Raw genomic sequence first — 14,354 nt, forward strand, 5'->3', positions numbered from 1 at the left:
ATTGCTTTTTTATTGTTGAGAATTTCATACATGCATATAATGGATTTTGATCAAATTCACAGACCTTTAGCTCTCCTCTCCAATTCTTTCCCTTTTCCCTCACAAATGTTTCTTCTCAACAACATGTGCTCCTTTTTCAAACCCAGCAAGTCCACTTAGTTCTCATGGGCATAGGACAATTAAGTGGGAAGCCTCTGAGGTGTTACATCCCTGGAGAAAACTTACTCTACTGCCTCAAGAAGCCAATTACTCCTCATTGATCAGTAGAATTTTTTGAGCCCCTTCCCCATCTATATTGGAATTTTTCCTGGCTTGATCTTGTGCAGATCATGTGCATGCAGTCACAGCTGCTGTCAGTTCATGTATGCAATGCCATTGTCATGTCTGGCAAATACTGTTTCTTTGAAGATGTACACTACCTCTGCTCTTACAATCTTTCCATCTCTCTATTCTAAAATGATCACTGAGCCTTGGCAGTAAGGGATATGATAAAGTTGCCCCTTTTGCAGCTGAACATTCCACAGTCTCTTATTCTCTGCAGATTGGCCAGCTTGTGAGTCTCTTCATTAATTACTCTCTACAGATAAAATAAGTTTCACTAATAAAAGTTGAAAGATGCATTAAGCTATGGATATAAAGATAAGCATTTGGAGGGTGCAGTTTATTTCTGTGTCCGTTTAGCAGAATGATAGTTTTTGTTTCTCTCCTAGGGCCTATGATCTACCCAGCCATGTGTTCTTGACCCAATTAACCACAGCAGGCATGAGTTCCATCTTGTGGAGGGGACTGTAAATTCAATTGGATAGTGATTGGTTACTCCCACAACATTGATACCACTATTGCACCAGTGGTCGTATCTTTCCAGGCTAGTTGCTTTCATACCTCACATGTTCTCTCTCACATGTGGGTGTTAGCTTGAATCTTTAAATATGTATGTTTAATTTTCAGTGCTAATAGATGTTAGGAAATTAGTAAAAGGCAATGGGGTAGGATTTCCAGAGACAAGAAGTAGAACACAGGCGGTATGAAAGAGAAAAGGGGAATAATGGAACAGGAAGTATTAAATGTGGTGGGTGTGGGGTGGCAGTGTAGAGGCAGAAATATGGAGAAGGATAACTAACAATAATGATCTTTGAAAACACCATATGGAAATCTATTGCTGAGAAACTTCCTGAAATATACATATGCATCTGTAAAAGGAGTTTAAATGGAGCTTCCCTATAATGGGGGAACAATACCTCCCCCAGACACCATAGGTTATCAAATAAAAAATCTATTTCCATATATAGGTTACCTCTTTTTGAGTTGTTGGTCAGTGGTGTCCCATAAATCCTTCCCCTCCAAATTGCCAATGATATTATATACTTAAGTCATAGGACATGGAAAAATCAAAGTGGTACTGACCTGAGATCTTCATGTCTATCTGGTTAGCTTTCATGGTGCTGTAAGGTACTATGCATGCTACTGTGGAAGAGAAGTAAAAGCTATTTTATTAAAGATTTGGGACTGACAAATTTTCTCTTCAACCTGAATAGTCCAAATTTTCATATAAAAGTAACTGCTAGAACAATTGGGAAATTAAGATGAATTGCAAACATAGAATGGCATTCTTTTTCATATACTTTGTATTTCAGAAGTTTTCAAGCTTAAAAATCAGACTGTGAAATGGGGTTTTGTGGGTGATCTTCATGCAGTCCCTCTCATATGTCTGAAGTGGTAGCAGTGCTGGACTCGGCATTTATAGATCAAATAACTAGACAGTAGAGTACACTATGCACTAGGGATATCACAGTTTGATAACACACTTTTAAAACACGCTTTTTATTGCATTTCTATTGCTTTGAGTTCAATTTTAACAAGAACTAGTTACTGAACCAAAGCTGGAAACTCAAAAAGGAATTTGGAATATCTGCAAATAAATTCTTTAATATTCCCCATGCCAGATCCATCTCCTCTGCAGCTGCCTCCCATTTAGCCTTCATGAATCAATGTTTCCCCCTCCATCTGGTTCCAGTACTGATGCCAACCAATGCTGCATCTGTGAAATGCAAAACAAATGTGTCTTCTTGACTTACAAGTCATTGTTTGCCAATATCATTGGTTAAGAAACTCTAAGTTCACACTATGACCTCAAGACAATGTGATCTTGCATTGTCTTCTTTCAAAACTTCAGCTCCTGTAGCACACCTCCTTATGTCCACATTTCATTCTTACTGGCATTCCTTAATTCTTCAACCATCCCACATTCTTTCTTACTCCAGGTTCTTGCACGCTTATTTATGTCTGGGCTCCTTTTCTATCTTTTCTTCATTCCTCTAGATCATTGTTAGGTGTGGCTACATCTGCTGTCAAATTATACTACATCATGGATGCTTTTTCCAAGTTCTACTCTGTGTAAATCTCATCATAATGACCCACATTTCCATTCTCCATTGTGAAATTCTCCATTGTGATATCTCTTAAGCTTACAATTCTTTCCTGGTCTCCACCTCCACAACAAAATTTTGAACACAAAAAGGCAAGGGTTGCATTTGTCTGCTTCACTATTACTTTTCCTGGTACCTTCTGAGGCATGATAAAAATGCTTACTGGATGTTAACAGAATCAACAAATAAATTCAAATACTGGAATTCCATGTATTACTGAGAGGTGATATAGATAGTACATGAAAACAAAGGGGAAACTAGACAATTAGTTTTAATGGATTTAATTTAGAAAATAAGATCTGAAGGCAAATGTAGAAATGAGTAAAATACAAAGCAACAGAGAACATCAAGAAAATCCAAATATGGGGACTGGAGAGATGGCTCAGTGGTTAAGCCCATTGGCTGCTCTTGCAAAGGATCTGGGTTTGATTTCCAGCACCCATGTGGCAGACAACAACCATCCATAGCTCCAGTTCCAGGGGATTCAAATTCCTCTTCTGATATCTGTGGACATTGCACGACATGGATGCACTTACATACATGCAGACAACACACTCATACACATAAAATAAAAATAATAAATAAAATATTTTTTAAAAAGAAAATACAAATGTGACAGCAACTCCTCTCTTGATAACTCCACCAAGACATCTTGTGTAGCTTCACTCAAACCCCAATCCACAGGTAGATACTCAGTCCTAGAACCCAGTTAGAAACACAGCCCTAAAACCCCACCCTGAACCACATAGTGACCCTTTCCTCCATACCAATGCCAGGACCATGTACATTGCTCCTCATGAACAGTGGAACACAAGAAAATAGGCAGCCCAGAGCCCCTTCCTGAGCCCAGAGAGTGAACTCTCCCTCTGCATTGCCTCTGGGACCTTTATTGTGGCTCCCTGAAGCTCTCAGCCACAGGTAGGCTCCCCCAGGACCCTTCCCCTTGCTGGAAAGCAACTCCCGGAGCCTGTCCTCACTTCCCACCAGCCATCCCTCTGACCATGGAGTGGAGACCACAAGGACTCCTGAGACCTCAACCCCAGGTAGGGACCTCCAACACGGCCTCTATCCAGCTGACCACCACATGAATTCAGTGTAACATCCTTCCCCCAGTCCCTAAGAAACACTGCTCACTCCAACTGTGACCCCAGATCCTGACACCCAAGGATCATTTTACGAGCGTTCCATATACTTATGAAGGTTGGCAGTGAAAATCTACTAACTCTACAGGAGGATTGCCTCTGGGCTAAGAAGTATTAATATCCTTGTGTGGGGAACACATCTGTTGCTACATTCTTACATCAATGCAGAGTTACCCCAAGACGGATAATCCAGCACCATTCAGTTAGTCCATGACTTAATTCATTGAGGTAATAGCAAAGAAAGATCCAAATACTCCCTCAGCAAGATGATATCAATGCCAAGAAACACCACCAATGATGTCTGGATCCCATCACAAAAGCATAAACAATATGAATAATCAAGATAATAAGTCTCCTCTGGAAATTAGTAGAACCATAAAATGTCCCCTAAGAAGAGAGATTTACTTGATACACAAACAACAATTTCAAAATAGTGATTATAAATATTTTCAAGTAACTCAAGGAGGAAATGCACAAATTCTGGAATGAAGACCATGTAAAAACAAACAGCTGATTAAAAATTTAAAAATCCAAGATAGAGGCATAGAATTTGATAAATAAAATTCTGAAGAAAAGCCAAACTGAAATAGAATTTGAAATTAAAGTCAGTGGAAAGCCTCAGCAATAGAATGAATTAAGTAAAAGATACAATATCAAGCCTTGAAAACAGTTTAGAGAAATTGGATCACTTGACCAAAGAAAATGTTACATCTAAAAAACACAGGAACAGAGTAAGCAGGCACTCTGAGACACTATAAAAGATCAAACCTATGAATCAAACCTATGTTCAAGGCACAGAAAATAGTTTCAATCAAATGACAGAATAAACCTTCCAAAAAAAAAGAAAAAATACTGATCAAGATGTAAGAGGTGTGCAGAACACCATAACCCAGGACCAGAAAAGAAATTCCCCAAAAGACACAATAATCAAAACATAACAATACAAAGAAAGGATATTGAAAGCTTCAAGAGTGAAAGACCAAATCATATATAAAGACAGGCCCAACAGAAAAATACCTGATCCAATAGAGACTTTGAAAGCCAAAAGGGCATGGATTAATGCTCTAAAATTTTTTATAGATCACAGATATCAACCAAGGCTATAATTATGCCTAGAAAAGTTATCACTCATAATAGAAGGATAAAGAAAAACTTTCTATGGTTAAAAACAGATTTAAGAAATTTATATCTTCTCTATAGAGGATAATAAAAGAAATACTTCAATCTTAAAAGATGACTAAACACACCCATAAGGACACATGGAATGAATAAACAACTCCAGGACTGTTAACCAGAAGAGAGCAAACAAAATAACTCCACAACAACAAAATGACAGGAATTAATAAAAATTGGTCAATAATAACTCTCAATATTAGATGGTCTCAGCCCCCCCCCAATAAAAATACACAGGCTAACCAATTAGATTAGAAATCAGAATTAATCTTTTTGCTTTTCTCTATCTCCAAGAAGCATATCTCACCATCAATAAATAACACCAAATAGCAATACAAGGATAGAAAAGTAATCCCAAGCAAATGAAATTATGGATATGGAGTCATGGATATTATAATGCATGAAAATTAAACTTCAAACTAAAACTAGTCAGTAGAGATAGAGATGGAAATTTCATACTATTGAAGGAAAAATCCACCAAGAGGATATTACAATCCTAAACATATATATAACAAACACAAGGGCACAAATTTCATAAAAGAAACAGATCTAAAATTACCAATTGATTCCAATACAGTGATAGTGGGTCACTTCAATACCACAATCACATGAATACACAGGTCATCTAGACAAAAACAATATAGAGAATCCAGGAACTTAAATTATATTATAAATAAAATGGACCTAATAAACATTTACAGAATATTCCACCCAAACACCAAAAAATTCACTTTCCTCTCAACAGCCCTTGAAACTTTCTCCAAAACTGATCATATATTAGAATACAAAGCAAGTCTCAGCAAATTTAGGGACATTAAAATATCACCCTATATTCTATCTGATGGCAAAGTAATAAAGCTGGATAATATCAACAACAATAAAATGGAAAAGTACACAAACTCATGGATAAGCAACATGCTACTGAATAAAAAATTGGGTTAAAAACTACATTAAGAAGGATTTTTTTATTTCTGGAATTGAATGAAATGAAAATGTAACATAGAAAAATCTATGGCATACAAAGAAAGCAGTTCTAAACTGAAAGTTTATAGTGCTAAGGGCATACATCAAAAAAGTGGATAGTTCTCATATTAACAACTTGATGCACCTGAAGGCCTTGGCAAAACAATAACAAACAACATCCAAAAAGAGTAGACTGGGAGAGATAATAAAAGTCAAAACTGTGTCCAAGGTATGTTCTGTATTTTACAGTGGAGTCCTACCTTCAAGTTATGGGAGGACATCAAGGGCTGTGGCAATAGTCTGAGTAATTCTGAGAGTCTCTTGGACCACTCTGGCCAACAACTCAAAGGAAGGTATCTCCTGTCTGGCACCTTTTCTTGTTATGCAGCCTTTAGCTATACACATGGACTCTTAAAGAAATATACTGATAACTTTAATATTTGGCTATACTTTCCTTTTGGGTGTTTAAGACCATACATTTGTCCCAATAAACCAATTTATTTTTACCCTAAGGTCGCTTGAGGGTCTGTTCCTCAGGGGTCATATGGACTTGGAAGAAGCACTTAGCTCCTTTCTTCTACCAGTTCCATCTATGTGAAGATAAGTCAATGGTTCTACTTGACCACGGCTGCCTTCACTTGGAAGCATGGAGGAAATGTTTTCCCTGTGTTGACCCTCTTCTTTGTAGACTGGACACTGGTTCAAGTCCATCTGGTAGGGTCTCCATGGGGCCTGTGAACAAGAGGACAGGTGACTCATCACAGTTACAGGACATTTTGAGATATGCTCCATAGTCCCCTGGAACTTAGTCGACCTTGGAGGGCAAGGAGCCAAAATTGTCCTTTAAGTCCCTCTGACCAGATTTGTATAGGCCTCAAAGTATGGCCGTTAGATATTGAAGAAGGTTTGTTCCACCAGTCTGGTACTTTTAATTACCGTATGCTATGTAGATAAAGCTTGAGCAAAAGGGAAACGTTCTCAGATAAACCTTGACTAGACATATATTTTGTTCCTTGAACTACTTGTATGTAAAATTTGTCAACAGGTAGTTGAACTAGTATGATTCCCTCTGGGTTTCTTGAACTAGCTGGGCTTTATTTATCTTTCACTGTCTAACCCTTCCACCATGGTTTCCCCATTTAAGGTGTCTCTATATCCCCCATTTCTCCCTTGATAATACCCCTTCCTCTATGGCCCCACCTCTCTTGAGCTCCTTCTTTTGCTTTAACCCCAAAGTTCCTTGCATAATCCTCCCTTCCCTCCCATTTAAATAATCCCATTTTTATCCATATCTCCCTTAGTAACACCTGTTTCCTACTGTTTTCTCTCAGGTTCTTTCTTGTCCTGATTCGTTTTCATTATCTTGGTTCCTGTAGTTATGTCTGGATACATCACTTACAAGGATTTGGTCCTAGGATCCACACCTAAGGGAGAACTATGCAATTTGTTTTTCTGAGTTTGTGTTACTTCACTTAGTATAACAGTTTCTAGCTCCATCCATTTACCTGCAAGTTTCATGATTTCACCTTTCTTTACTGCTGAGCAGAACTCCATTGTGTAAATGTACCACATTTTCATTATCCACTGGTCAGTTGAGGGACACTTACATTGCTTCCATCTCTTAGCCTTTATGAAAAGAGCAACAACAAATATGGTTGTACAAGTGTCGCTACAATATGATGAGTCCTTTGGTATATGCCAAGGAGTAGTATAACTGGGTCAAATGGTAGGTTCATTTTAAGTTTCTCAAGGGTTCTCCACACTGCTTTCCCTGGGGGTTGCACAAGTTTGCAATGCCACCAGCAGGAGATGAGCATTCCATTTTCCCCACATTCTCTCCAACATTTGGTATCACTTGTTCTCTTGATCTTAGCCAGTCTGGGATAAGATGAAATCTTAAAGTGGGTTTAATTTGCATTTCCCTAATTACTAATGATGTTGAACACCTTTCAAGATGCTTCTTAGTCATCTTTATTTCTTCTTTTGAGAACTCTCTGTTCAGTTCCTTAGCCCATCTTTAATTGGTTTTCTTGATTGCTTTATGAGTTCTTTACATATGCTGGATGTTAAGCCTCTTTCAGATGTATCCCTCGTGAATATTTTCTCCCACTCTGTGGGTTGTCTCTTCACTTCCTTGGTTGCTTCTTTTAATGTACAGAAACGTGATAGTGTAATGAAGTCACATTTTTTTACTCTTAACTTATATCCTGAGCAATTGATGTTCATTTAGAAAATCCTTTCCTACACCTGTATTGTCTAGGTTATTGCCAATGTTGGCAACTAACAGTTTCAGGGTTTCTGGCTTCACATTGGTCTTTGGTAAATTTGGAGTTGACTATTATGCAAGGGGAAAGATTGGGGGCTAGTTTCATTCTTCTACAGGTGGAGATCCAATTTTGCCAAGACCATTTGCTGAAAATTCTGTCTTTCCTCCAGTGAATGTACTTGGGCGCTTTGTCAAATATCAGGTGGCTGAAATTGCATGTGCTCATATTTGCATCTTCAATTTTGTTCCATTGATCTAAGGGTCTATTTTTGTTCCATTATACCATGTTGTTCATATGACTATAGCTCTGGGATGTAGTTTAAAACCTGGTATAGTAATCCCCCCAGCATTGCTCTTAGTACTCAGGGTTGCTTTGGCTATCCATGGTCTCTTGCCCTTCCATATGAATCTTACAATTTTGTTTAATTCTGTGAAGAATATCATAGACATTTTTATTGGTATTGTATTGAATCTATAAATGGATTTTGGTAGGATGGTCATTTTCACAATATTAATTCTTCCAATCCATGAACATGGGAGATCCTTCCATCTTCTGGTGTCTTCCTCAGTCTCTTTCTTTAAAGATTTAAAGTTTTCACTGTAGAGGTCTTTAATGTCTCTGGTCAGGTTTATTCAGATTTTTTTGAAGCTCTTGTGAAAAGGAGTGTTTCCATGTACTCTTTCTCTGATTGTTTTTTATTGGTATATAGAAAGGCTACAGGCTTTTGTCAACTAATTTTGTGACCAGCAACTTTACTGAAAGTATTAATCATTTCTAGTTTTCTGGTGAAATTTTTTCTGTCTCTTAGATATAATATCATATCATCTGCAAAAATGGATCATTTGATCTCTTCTTTTCCAATTATTACTCCTTTAATTTCCTTCACTTGTCTTATTGCTTTTGCAAGAGTTTCAAGAACTATGTTAAAAAGCAGTGGAGATAGTCTTGTCTGGTTCCTGATTTTAATGGGAATGCTTCCAGTTTTTCTCCACTTAGAATGATAATGGCTGTGAGTTTGTTTTATATGGCTTTAATTATGTTGAGATAATGTTCCCTCCAGTCCAATTCCCTCTAGAGCTTTGAACATACATGCATGTTGAATTTTGTCAAAGGCCTTCTCTGCATCTATTGAGATGACCCTGTGGTTCTTGTCTTTGAATCCATTTAGATGATTTATGACATTTATTGACTTACATATATTGAACCATCCCTGCATCTCTGGAATAAAGCTGACTTGAACATGGTGGATGATCTTTTTGTTATCTATCTGAATGTGGTTTGCAAGTATTTTGTTGAGAATTTTTACATCTATGTTTATTAAGGATATGGGTCTGTACTTTTCTTTTTTGGTTGTATCTTTACCTAGCTTTGTTATGAGAGTGATGCTGGCTTCATAGAAGGAATTTGGAAATTCTCCCTCCATTTCTATCTTTTTGAATAAATTAAGTAGTATTGGATGTAGATCTTCTTTAAAGGCCTGGTAGAATTCTGCTGTAAGTATTAGTGTTTCAATTTCCTTATGTGTTATGGGTCTGTTTAAGCTGTTGACTTCTTCTTGGTTTGGTTTTGGTGGTTCCCATGCTTTTAGATACCCATCCATTTCTCTTAGGTTTACACATTTAGTAGTGTATATGTTTTTAAAATATTTCCTTATAATGTTCGGGATCTTTTTGTTGTCTGTTGTGATGTTTCCCCTTTCATCTCTGATTTTGTTGATGTGGAGGCGCTCTTTCTTTCTTTTGGTTAACTAGACTAAGGGTCTGTCGATCTTGTTTATCTTTTCAAACAATCAGCTCTTAGATTCGTTGATTCTTTGTACTATTTTGTTTCTAATTCATTAATTTCTGCTCTGATTTTTGTTATTTCTTCTTCTCTGCTGGGTTTGGGTTTCATTTGTTGTAGCTTTTCAAGTGCCTTCAGTTCCAATGTTAAGTCATTTATTTGTGTTCTTTCCGATTTTTTAATTTAGGCATTTAGAGCTATAAAGTTCCTTCTAAGAACTGCTTTCAACGTGTCCTAGAGGTTTTGTTGTGTTGTATTGTCCTTTTCATTTAGTTCCAGGAATACTTTTATTTCTTTCTTAACTCCTGTTTTGACCCACTCATCATTCAGGGGTGTGTTGTTTAATCTCCATGTGTTCGTGTAGTTACTAAAGTTTCTTCTGGTGTTGATTTAAAGCTTTATTGCATTGTGGTCTGATAGAATGCATGAATTATTTCAGTCTTCTTGTGTTTGTTGAGGCTTGTTTTGTGCCCCATATGTAGTCAGTTTTGGAGAAAGTTCCACAGGGTGCTGAATAGAAAGTATATTGTTTAGTGCTTGGGTGGAATATTCAGTAGATGTCTGTTAGATCCTTTTGATGTATGGAATTGTTTAATTCAGATGTCTCTCTGTTAATTCTCTGTCCAGCTGACCTATCTAATGGAGACAATGGGTCATTGAAGTTCCCTCCTATTAATGAGTTGGGACTAATCTGGGTCTTAAAGTCTTGTAGTACTGTTTTTATAAAGTTAGGGGCACCAGAGTTTCATGATTGTAATATCTTCTTGGCCAACTGTTCCTTTGCAGAATGAAGTGGTCATCTTTATCTCTTCTGATTAGTTTTAGTTTGAAGTCTATTGTGTCAGATATTAGAATTGCAACTTCTGCTTTTTTCTTAATACCTTTTGCTTGGAATATTTTTTTCCATCCTTTCACCTTAAGGTAGTGCCCATCCTTGAAAATGAGATGGAATTCTTGCAGACAACAAAAAGATGGGTTTTGTTTCCTAATAAATTCAACTAGTCTGTGCATTTTGACTGGGGAGTTCAGTCCATTGATATTTAAAGTTATTAATAAAAGATGTGTATTGATTCTTATCATTTTTGATTTATGTTTGCATTCTTGGTGTAACTGTGTGGTTCCACAGTTATACCTTCATTAAGTTTCTTTCTGTCACCCCTTGGGAACAGTCGTTCCTTTCTCCAGCTCTTTGTATTGCTTCAAGAACTCTCTGAAGGGCTCATTTTGTGGGCATGAATTCTTTCAGCCTATATATGTCATGGAAGATTTTTCTTTCCCATTCGACTATAATAGATATTTTGGCTGTGTAAAGTAATCTTGGTTGGCATCTGTGATCATTTAGAACTGGGAATACTTTGGTCCAGGCTCTTCTGGCTTTCATAGTTTGCAGTAAAAGTCAGCTGTAATTCTGATGGCTTTTCTTTTTATGTGACTTGCTGTTTTTGTTTTGCAGCATTCAGTATTGTCTCTTTGTTCTGGACATTTAGTGTTACTATGATGTGCTGCGGAGAGTTTCTTTTCTGGTCCTATTTGGTGTTCTATGTGCTTTCTTTAATTTGGGGAAATTTTCTTCTATGATCCTGTTGAAGATCTAGTCCATACCATTATCCTGAGATTGTTCTCCTTTCTTTATGACTGTGATGTATAATTTTGGTCTTTTTATGGTGTCACACAATTCCTGCATATTCCATTCTTGTGTTTTCTTAAATTTTTCATAATCTTTGCTTGAGTGCTCTAATTTGTCCACTTTATCTTCCAGTCTTGAGATTCTGTTTTCCATTTCATTCATCCTACTGGAGAGGCTTTCTCCTGTCTTTTCTAATTGGCTTATTGTTTCACTTCCTTCTTCTTTTCAGCCTGAGTATTCTTCAATATTTCTGACTCTTCTGAAATAATTCAGAAGTTTATCCCTATCTTCTTTCAATTCTTTTATTTCTTTGTGTGTTCTTTAAATTCACTGAATTCTTTTATCATGTTTATAATTGGTCTTTTGAATTCAATGTCCTGTGTTATCTCCAGGGAATTCTCATTGTACTCCTCTACAGGCCTGTTGGTACTTAGTGAGAATATATTATTTAGGTTTTTCATGTTATTATTTTTTTCACTGTGACTTTGACCTGTGGATTGCTTTTGTAGTTTCTGGTTCTTGTGTGAGACTCAAGAATTCCTTTGTTGAGTTTAGGTTTTTTTTCTGTTTGTAAACATTATGTGCCTTTGTGGTTTACTTATTGGGCATGAAAATCTGGTTGGTCTAGGCTTCAGGTTCTCTCTTTTGATTTTATATTGGAGGGGCCAAATTGATTTCATCTTCCTGCTCAGGAGTTCACACAGAGGCCCAAGTCAGATGATGATCAGATGCTCTCAGGCTTTCTCCTATGGTCTGGATCCCTTTAGTCAGCAGGCACAGTACAATTTGTGAAGATTGCTAGGCAGAGGTAGGATTCAGGACTCTCAGGAAGTCAGGGAAGGAAGCTGGTCTCAGGAATCTAGAACAAGCAGAGAAGGAGGCTGGTTTCAGGAATCCAGGTTGGGGGTGGGACAGCCAGAGATGAAGACTAGTCTCGGTATTCAAAGGCTTTCAGGGTTCCAGGGGAATAGAGCGAGGAATTGGGTTGGTCTGGGTGCATAGGATCAGGAAGTAGTGGGGAGTCTGGGCCAAGAGAGTAGTTCAGAGGTCTGGGGTCCCAAGAGAAGAAATGGGCCATTGCCCACACTAGGAGGAGAGATGAGGCTTGGGAAGTCTCTATTTTTTTTAGTAACAGAAAATTAATAAGACAGCCATTCCCAACCAGAAGCTGTGAGAGAATTAAGCTTCACAGAAAGTGGTTTGAGTGACTGTTTCCTTAATTATACGAAGAATGATACATGGCTAATATCATTCCAGATGGAGTAACAGCAAATTAATTCAGTAGAGAGAGCATATGCCTTTAGACATTAACTATTAATTTTCTGCTAGTTCCCAAGTTAAGAAATATTTTTTAGAGATTCAGACATGTGGCCATAAGAATTTAAATTTAAATTATTTAAGTAAAATTTAATATTAAGTTACTCAGCAGACTAGTCTTATTTAAAGCACTCATATCACAAGTAGTAAGAAGTTATTATGTTGAACAATGTAGATATAAACATAACCATCATCATAGAAAGCTCTATTGGACAGTGCTTGGCTATACTTGGCAGATTATTTCTAGAGCTGTAGAACCAGCGAAGCTCTTACTTAACTGAATACTTGAAAGTTATGTCTACATATCAGTTTTGCTTCCATTTTAAAAAATAAAAAGCCAGTAAAAAGAGGTTATGTTATATACGATCAGTATTCTAAATTTTGATGATAGTAAGATCTCATGTAACACAAAGCCATCTTTTTTAATTTATTTTAAAATACTTAAAAATATTTTTATGTGTATGAGTATATCACCTGAACATATGTAAATGTACCTGTGTCATGCAATGATCATGGAGGTGAGAAGAGAGCATTGAATTCCCCTGGAACTGGAGTTACAAATGTTTGGGATTTCTCCCTCTGTTTCTCTCTTTTGGAATAATTTACATAGTATTCATTGTAGATCTCCTTTGAAGGTCTGCTAAATTTCTGCTGTGAATCCATCAGGGCCTGGGCTTTTTGTAGTCAGGAGGCTTCGTATTACTATTTCAATTTCCTTATGTTATGGATCCGTTCAAGCTGTTGATCTCTTGGTTTAACTTTGGTAGTTTCCATGAATTTAGAAATTGGTCTATTTCTCTTAGATTTTCTAACTAAATATAGTATAGGTTTTTAAACTGTTCCCTTATAATGTTCTGGATCTTTTGGTGTCTGTTGTGCAGTTTCCCTTTCATCTCTGATTTTTTTTATTTGTATTTGATCCTTCTTTCTTTTGGTTAACTGGGTTTATGGTCTGTCTATCTTGTTTTTCTTTTCAAACAAACCAGCTCTTAGGTTCATTGATACTTTGTGTCATTTTCTTTGTTTCTATTTCATTAATTTTTTGCTCTGATTTCTGTTATTTCTTCTCATCTGCTGGGTTTGGGTTTGGGTTTGGTTTATTCATGCCTTTCCAGATTCTTGACTTCTACCATTAAGTGCTCTTTCTGGTTTTTTAATGTAGGTGTTTAGAGATATAGACCTTCCTACTAAGACTGTTTTCATTGTGTCCCAGAGGTTTTGTCATGTTGTATTATCATTTTCATTTAGTTTCAGGAATACTTTTATTTCTTTCCTGATTTCTTCTTTGACCCATTCATCATTCAGGAGTGTGTTGTTTAATCTCCATGAGTTCTAATAATTACTAGAGCTTCTTTTGCTGTTTATTTTAAACTTTATTGTATTATGATCTGATAGAATGCATGCAATTATTTCAATTTTTTGTATTTGTTGAGGTTTTTTTGGTGCCCCTGAATGTGGTCAGTATTAGAGAAACTTGCATGAACTGCTGAATACAAAGTGTATTATTTGGAGTTTGGATGGAATATTCAGTAAATGTCTGTTAGTTCCATTTGATAAATGATCTCATTTAATTCAAATGTCTCTCTGTTTATGATTTGTCTAGTTGAACTCTGTATTGGAGGTACTGTTAGTATTGGAGATGTCTGTTAGTTCCATT

This window comes from Nannospalax galili, unplaced genomic scaffold (genome assembly GCF_000622305.1).
Source record: "Nannospalax galili isolate Female #2095 unplaced genomic scaffold, S.galili_v1.0 scaffold1014, whole genome shotgun sequence".
Classification (NCBI taxonomy): Eukaryota; Metazoa; Chordata; class Mammalia; order Rodentia; family Spalacidae; genus Nannospalax; species Nannospalax galili.